Below are 8,875 nucleotides of genomic sequence, written 5' to 3'. Positions count from 1 at the left end.
TGGGAGAGAGAACGAACATCGCCTTGTTGTATGTCTGAGAGATATATGGATATTGTCATATTATCTACTCAGATATACTTCATTGCGTTGATTCTGATGAGCATCAACCTTCATCCCTTCATAAATCCATCCACTCTGAAATGACGTCATCAATCATCATTGAATGTGGGGGTATTGAAATGGTCGACGGTTTTCCTACAAGTGCGCCTTCGTTAAAAAGTTCTTGTAGCCATATCCCTGCCTCAAGGTTTTCCAGTCTTCAATAACGAAAAATGAGCCAGCCATTGACAAGGACAGAGAATAAGACCGTTTCAAAAAATCCAAATACCAATACCATCATCAGCACTACTGCCGTCACTACTGCTACAATGCTGGTACCGGTATGTACTAATAATCGTGGAAAGAACATGTATACATGTTTTATGTACGTCATTATAGAAGCCTCACCGATTTGATAGGTTATTCTTGCTGTTATCCGCAGCTTGAATTCTGTATTAAAGACATTGTGTACTTTCATACATATATGCCGAAATTATATTCGATACAGTAGGGCGTGAAAACTGCTAATATTCAGCATCGAATATTATCGATTCAGCATCGCAATATTATAGATTCGACATCGATTAATGAATATTCGGCGTCGATTAATGGATATTCGGCGTCGATTAATGAATATTCGGCATCGATTAATGTGAATGCGGCGTCGATTATTGTAGATTCGACGTAGATTAATGAATATTCGACGTCGATTAATGCCGATTTGGTTACAACTACCTGAGATTCGACATCGATCGATGAAGATTATTCGATTCAACAAATTATCAGGTGCAGAAACTTCGACGATCTTCGCTGAATCGGCATAGAAAGTTCCTCGATAATCGTCGTCGCGCCCCGCGACATATCCCTCTCCGTTGCCCACTCCAAATGGGGATTTGCCCTCGTCGATCGAGCAAGAATCTGCATTAATTTCTTCATCGATCCGTTCTAATCTTCATCGATCGATCAAGGCCTACTTGACTGGGCGTGCATAATACGTCGAATTTTACATGTGATAACATTCCTTTATCATTCACACTTATCCAGTGCATCCTGTGACAATTGTGGCAGCTCTGCAATATGCATGCATGCAATATGTGTGGGGCTTGATCAAGTCCCGGGTTCTCGGTTAAAAAAGTGGTTCGTCAATCGAAGGTTAATGATTAGTTTTTTGATCGGAAGACAGCAAGCAAATTTTCGATGACCAAGATTCAAAATGAAATTGTGGGTTAATGGTCGGAAACTGTGATTTAAGCTGGTCATGCAAACTGTGGTAATGAGCTCACTTTTCTACCTACTTATACTCATTCTTCCTACTCATTTCTACTAAGTGGTATAAAAATTCAGGCAATTAATTTTCAATAAAATTTGTGTGGTAATGATATCTTAACTAGTTTTTTAACTGATCTTTCAAATCAGGAAGTTTTCCGTGGATTACCCTATACAAGAAGTCACTAGAATCTGACACTACACACATGTCATAGAGATCATTGATTCTGATTCTCTTGAGGCCCAACTGTTGCACTCACTCTGGTCTTGGGCCTGGTGGACTAATTTTCCCATATATGAGCAAGTCGTTGAAATATTTGTTTAAATTTTATTTTGTTCATACGATTATTGTTCGGTTTTGGGAAAAATCATAATATAAATGACAACAGAAGGCAAATTCCCGACGAAGAGCTTCACTCAGATAAACATTTACTCCGAAAACGTCCAAACGCTGAAAAAAAAGTCTCACCTGAGAGCGAGGGTTGCACTGCCCCAGCACTCAGCCAAGACCACCGTCAGCACAGGCACCTTCATCTCTCGGATGCAGGTCCTAACGGGGGAGGGAAGTGTTACCTCAATTGATAAAAAGACGCTCCTTACTTGATCCCCTGACGTAGCTAAAGGTTCGTTAGATTGTTTTCATGGTTTCGACGATTAAATGACTCATTTTGGAGAATGCAAGCCATGCATAAAAAATTAATACATGAATAAATTGCTGTTTTAGAGTCAATGTAACGCGTTTATCAGAATTACTCATTTATACGAATGGAGTTGCATACCGCATATTTTTAACTAAGTATTTTATATCCACATTTTCCTAACATCACTAGGAATGGCTATCATAACGCAATTCCAAAATTAAACAAACTTTGCTGTACTCTCGACTGTTCCAAAGCCACTGAAAAACAAAAAAATATTTTGAACTAACGAAATTCAAATTTTTAGAGCATAGGTAGATTAGGTTTTAATATATATGTGAATTATGCTCGTATTCCGAACAAGTATGATAATTATTGTCAGTAAACGAGCCACCAAACTAGACACGTCAAAGTTATGAATACTTTCTCTCTCCAAGCATTCCCTAGTTCACCCCAGTAGCGGACTATACAAGATGGTTGAAAACGGAGCGTATCCCGTGCGCCAACTTTGCCTAATTTCACACTCTACGAATATTCCTTTCCGTAGACAAGCTCAGTAGGTTCATAGCAACCTGTGAAGTCGAGTGCTTAAAAACACTGCGACGGATAGCTATACACAGCCAACGCTTAAGCGTTTTCAAGTAATGCATTGTCATTCCGCATCTGATCTAAACCTCTTCCGAGCCTAACCTACATACTATGCAACATTAATCCCAAAAGCAACCTCAGCGGACCTAACTTAACCTCATAGACTGCCGGAAGTAGGAAAGGCGGTTAAATAGAGCAAGTAGAACCGGTTATTGGCTACAAAAAAAGTTGCGAGTCGGGGCATCGTGAATAGGTTAAGCCAGAAGAGGGTAGGCCACAGTAGGTGAGACCGGATGCTGACCTGCCTGCTAATGTGCGAGCGTACTCAAGTATTGACTTTAGACTTACGGCGCTTTCATGCTCAAGTGGTGTGCCGCTAGTGTGCTACGGTGTTCTTGCGTAGTCTGTGGCTTCTAGTTCTGCATTTGAATAAAGTTGTTGCATTATGAGGCTGAGCATTGGCTCCAGCGTTTATTTAAGAGCTAAATTTGTGGCCAACGGCGGCGTACCTTTAATAACTCAATAACGTCAGCTGGTAATCGGCAGCGAGAGCACTGGTCGGTATAAAAATGCCGAATAACTAAGTAAAATCAGCCAGGAATGTGAGCACAGCAGTGCAACAACAATTTTGAACGTCAATCAGATCTGGACTGAACGCCCAGAATACGTAAGGCCACAAATCCGTCTCCGAATGAGGCTGTCAGTGGCTCACTCTAACATTCTATTTTATATATGTGGAGATTTTCTCTACAAATTACGGAAGTGAATAGCCCAGGTACCAATGCCTATCCACCAATAAACGTCACGTCGAAGCGTCACTTAATTTGTACCCGTACCAGCACTCGACCTGTTCCAAACTTGCCTCGTGCCCTCGCATTGCGTCCAATATTCATAGCTCCCCAGATAGTTGCATGAAACCTGCCGGGCACCGCCATGCCACTTATCGAATAGGCCTTTCGCACCAGCTGGCCGGTGTGCTCATACTTAAAATACTGTAAAATCGCAATCTCGTTGGAAACACTATCACTCCGTTAAAATACATTACCAATATTAGCTAACTGAATCTATTCTTGGAACGTAAAGTTGGGCTCCCTATTCCATCATACATTCCGGCCATTAACTTTTCATTTAGGGGCTGATTCGATGCTGAAGACGGATACTCGCAGCTTAGTGGAGGGAGAATTCTGGAACGTGACTACAAACTCTATCTGATTGTTGTATAATAATTGGCGATGCTGGGTCATACCATTCTTTGCTAGGGCTGGTTGGTTTTATTCAGTGAATATTGTCTGTCTTTTATAGCTTACGACTTGCTAACACGATAGCCCAGAATTGTTGGGAGCTACGCAATTGTAGGAAAGGATCATGTTAGGCCAGCTCAGGTTAACGGTAACTCACAGCTGCAGATCCTGATCCCCGCAGGCTTGTACATTGATGTCCACGCCTGGCGCCTTTCTCACGGAGCAACGAGGCTTCCCGGACTCTGACGTGGTTGAATTTACACAAGTAAATAATTTAATTTATAAGCTGGAATATGTCATGGAGAATATAAATTGATTTTTTAGCATGGATATGGAAATCTTCGCAACCATCAGCATCTGTACACGACTCCGTGACGTTGTGCAGTTCGTGACATGGTAAACACACGTGTTCCATGCCGGGCACGGAACACGGGCACAAGGGGGCGTCACAGCGGGACTGCGGCCCTCCTACAGCAGGAAATGATCCATGCTAATTAGGAATTTTGCTGAAAATATCGAAATATATTTAAAAAAATTAAATTGAACTCCCCAAAAGAAGAGATAAAGATTGTGGTAATGCTAGATCTCTCTGACCTGCTGGTCCTGTCGTGTTGGATGTCGCCTTAGCAGCAGAACATGCGTGGTTGGCGTCAGCGGTGCAGCTTTGTACCTGCGTGTCATGAGACGTTTGTATTACCACAACTGAGCTGAATAATTTAGGCATAAAGTCTATGCTATTTTCATGCATGTAAATGCACTGGCGATCACTCAATTAAGTAATTAATGTCGAGAGATATGCAACATTCAACTAGTATAGGAATTACGCATATATACCATCACACTTGCTCCAATCTGCCAAACCAATTGACCGAACCAGTAAATTGTGCAGAACTGCGGTGGTGCAATGGTGACTCTCGAACCACGCTGCCGAGTTCGAGTCCTACTGAGGAGTGGGACTCGAGTCCCACGCTCCAGTCCCACTCTCGATTTCGAGTACCGCAAGTTCTTCCAGGAAGCTCAGCTCATGGCCAACTCAGCCACTCATTAAATTTCGGCGGAAAAATGAGCACCTGGCTTGTCCAGGAGGTTTTATAATGCGATAAAAGTAAATCAAGAGGGTCAGGGAGCCAGTGATGGTCGTAGAACAATTACGTGAATCAGTTGCACTGATAATTTATCGCCGTTAACGTTCAATTGAGGACCGATAAACTTGATATTGGAGGTCACCGGCACGCTTAACCCTATTAGTTCAACTCACTTGGCAGCACTGCTAGATTAATCTCTTTAGCACAGGCCTACATTAACCCGAGGATGTTTACTCACCACTCTGGTAATGACTCAGCCTTTCAGACGCGCTATTTTTTGCGTGGAATAAAAACAGACTTGCCGTAAAACTGGTTTTTCATGGTAAGCTCAATCATTTCCCGCCATGTATTAATCGAAACTACTTCATTGCTCTTAATATATCCGACTCTGTTTATCAACGAATTATTCTTCCATGATGATAGTTATTTCCAACTTGCAGCTGCCTATAACATAGACCGCCTGTGCACTTCGTAAGACAAATCCCTAGTTCGAGTGTCGCCTCAAGTTTGTATGCTCTTGAAATTGTAAATAGTTAGGCCTGTCGATTTGTGTTTTTCATGTGATTTGTTTCCATATGTCAATTTAGAATTTTAATACCTGCAATGTGAATATTAGTTTACTAACTGATTATACATGTGTTATACTACTTGAATTCGCTATTTTAATTGCTTATAAATTATTTGCAATTATTTACAGTGATTACGTTGCTTTCGATATGCCCTTTGCAACGTTTAGAAAAGTGTCTGATGACATTTTAGGATTTCCTCTCAGTTTTTTTGTCGATCAACATGGATGAGCACCAATGCTCTAGAAAATATTAATACAATTTGAATCAATTATATTTCAATTATATTTCAAATTCATGCGGATTAGCTCGGTATCTGCGATGGATTGAAAGTGCAACAAGTCCGATCAATTGGGTCGCTGTGTAGGCTGTGTTGGGTCACTGTGTAGGTCGAGAGGTCACTGTGTAGTGTGTAGGCCGTAGATAAAAGATATGCGGGCTAGCTCTCTTTCTCTCCACCAGGCATTATAGTTTTCAGAACCTACCTCGAGTGAACCAATAAAGGTCTTGGCTTTATTGATCAAGTTAATTGCGAAAACTAGCAGCAGCAAAAAACGGCCTTAAAATCCTGCTTCCTTAACCCAGTTCGAAATTCTCGCAGCGATTACGGCCGATCACCGCAGGAACCCTCACAAACGGGCAAAAATTGGCCGAACTTGCCGACTTTAGCTCGCGTGCAGTATTAGGGTGATTCGGCCGTAGCGACCCGTGGCCTCGGTCGTTTCTAGACTCCAGCGTCTCGAAATAATTTTCTCGAAATGAACCGGGACAGACGAAACGAGACGAGAAAATTCCGGGAAAAAAATAACGGGACAGAGGGTGAAATTTGTCCCGGAATAAACGTATGAACCGAGACAAGCCTTCTGTCCCGGACTATAAAACTTGTGTCCCGGTAAATTATAAACCGGGACGAGACAGACAGATTTGAAACGAGACATAACGAGAAGAGACGAGATTTGTCTTAATTATTGAAGACAAAACAAGTTTTTCGATTACGATACGAATCATTTCGAAAACATGGGTTGAAGAATGACAAGTTTGCCTTTATAGCTAATAGGGCCATAGACAGTTACCAGTTAAATTGAGTTAATTGCAGATTTAGCAAAATTTGTCTGACTAACTGACATGGCAGTTAATTAGTGGTCCGACAAACAGCGCAAACATGTCGATGTATGCATGGCTGAGTATTGAGTCAAAAATGTTACTCTTAAGTCTTAACTAAGGCTTCGATGGCACTTATGGGAACCGTACTAATATGAGTCGAGTTTATTACGCATTCGGAACGAGTTCAGGCGCCGTGGTGCGCATAGGGAGTAGGGACGCAGTGTCTAGATTAGTCGGCCAATTAGTAGACAGTGGAGTTGATTCCTGATAATATATTCCTAATAATGCTAAAGCTAGTATTAGATTATCTCTGCCTTTAGTAAAATTTTGTGCTACGCCTCCAGGAAATCTTCACAATTGCGCAGTTTCCTGAATTGTTATCAAACACTTGGGCTTGTTTAACGTTACTTAGAAAGGATACACATGGAATTTTCGAGTTCTTTTTTGAAGATCAAATTATTATATTTTTTCCAACTTAAATTTTGTTGTATTTTAAAATGTTATTGATATTTCTTTCCAGACTTTTTTGTTGAAATAGATTGCTTAAGGCAAGATCGATGAATCTGATTCTGTGATAGAGCTGGAGGCAAATCAAAGTCTGTCCAGTCAGCCGATGTCACTAGCTACAGCTAGTATGGCCTCCCCCAAACCATCATAGAACACAATTTTTGAAAAAAAAGTGTTTTTCCATTTTTGTTCGCCTGTCAATATTAAGTATCATATTAAACCACAACATGTATTCGTAGAAAAAATCATTTCAATTGCCGAGCTCCAATCAGAATAGTACAAGGATACGTCTCAAGTTATTTTATAAATGCAGAGGTGGGCAGTAGCGTGCTACATGTAGCGGCCGCTACATTTTCAGTAGCGGTAGCGGCGCTACATTTAAGCAATTGTAGCGGTAGCGCACGCAACATTTGGAGCATGTAGCGGTAGCGGCCGCTACATTTCAAAGTAGCGCTGCCCAGCTCTGTATAAATGTATGATGGTGAGCCAAAGTTTACACCACATCAATAATTGATGCGTCTCGTTATGTCTCGTTAAAATGGCTATAAATTCCGGGAAATTTTAATGTACCTATTTTAACCGGGACGTCTCGTCTCGTCTCGGTATCGTCCCGGAATTCCTACGGAGGGCTGAAAATTGTCCCAGTTTTTATTGCGAACCGGGACAGAGTCTGTTGTCTCGTCTCGTCTCGTCTCGGATAAGAAAAAATACCAAACGCTGGAGTCTAGTCGTTTCTTCGCAAGAATTTCATACGCTCGCGGCGCGGCAGCTTAAACCTTTTCGGCCGCGGTCGATTCTATCGTCGTTTGGGGGTGCATGGGTAAGGGGGTGGGTCAATCGGGACAAAGAGGGGGCAGTTTATAATAGTTCGTAGAACATACCAACATCTTACTTTTCACTTGTTCGCAACTTGTGTGATAGCACATATTAATTGATAATGGCAACCACTATTTTAAAATTTGAGGTGACCTTGGATTATGAATAAGCTAAAAAATGTTATCGACAAAGAAAAAAAAATAATTTATCGTCACATTTGCACCCACTCACGAATTTTTTTTAAAGAAAATTTATACCAATACATTTTCGAATGTCCACTCAATAGCGAAACAATAAATATTTAAGCTATGCATTAATATTGTATCATAAGATCTATTCAGCAAATACTTTTTACAGTCATTCATTTGGCAGGGTTGACTACCCTGTGGGGCGCGAATGTTCTGGAAGCCAATGGCGTCTTAGCTGAATGCTGGTGGTTAGACGTTCTGCGTACTGTTGCTCTAAGAATTGTCATTGTCAATAGTTGTGGAACATTGAATTCGTGGGAAAACTTTTGTTTTGGATTAGTAACGAATGGCTGGGGTGGTTTTAAATTGTCTACTGGAACTTCTGATGAAATGTAACTAACTTTATCATGGAACACATTTGTCAAATCATGATACCAGTACAGGCGGTGCTTCGTCCAGGATACTCCATTGGTCAATGGGACTCAATTCACTCAAAATTGGAAAGTCTAAATAGAAGGTCCCAGTTTTGTCACTATGTTGTGGCCTTGAAACAATTTTTTCTATGTCTTGAAGTGGAAAGTTAATTATTCCCCTGAAAAATCAAGAAGCTGGAATTGGAATAATTGGAAGAAGCTGGAATTGGAGAATATTGGAATTGTAGTCTCATTTTTTTAACTTTATCATTTATGTCCAATATTCAGAATTGCCCTTCATGCCTTCCAGTTGCACACTGTTGAAATCTGGGTAAAATTATGGGATCATAGTCATCATTAAGAGGATAGTGTCAAAGCTGGGCTTTTTTTAGACTTTTTCACGTTCATTTATGAGTCCTATTAT

The 8,875-nt window shown here is 40.9% G+C and overlaps 1 long non-coding RNA gene across 1 annotated transcript; it reads right to left on the bottom strand.

Moving 5' to 3' along the window:
- Nucleotides 1-1,794: 1,794 nt before the first annotated feature.
- On the bottom strand, nt 1,795-4,429 carry LOC125179022. The gene is made up of 3 exons (XR_007157123.1): nt 4,367-4,429; nt 3,930-4,014; nt 1,795-1,855 (listed from the first exon to the last, which is right to left on the bottom strand). It is a non-coding gene; the product is annotated as an uncharacterized LOC125179022 (long non-coding RNA).
- Between the last annotated feature and the right edge of the window lie 4,446 nt (nt 4,430-8,875).

The sequence above is a fragment of the Hyalella azteca genome, unplaced genomic scaffold (genome assembly GCF_000764305.2).
Source record: "Hyalella azteca isolate HAZT.00-mixed unplaced genomic scaffold, Hazt_2.0.2 contig14470, whole genome shotgun sequence".
Lineage (NCBI taxonomy): Eukaryota > Metazoa > Arthropoda > Malacostraca > Amphipoda > Hyalellidae > Hyalella > Hyalella azteca.
The sequence above is the reverse complement of the archived record's forward strand: the minus strand, read 5'-3'. Positions and strand labels throughout refer to the sequence as shown.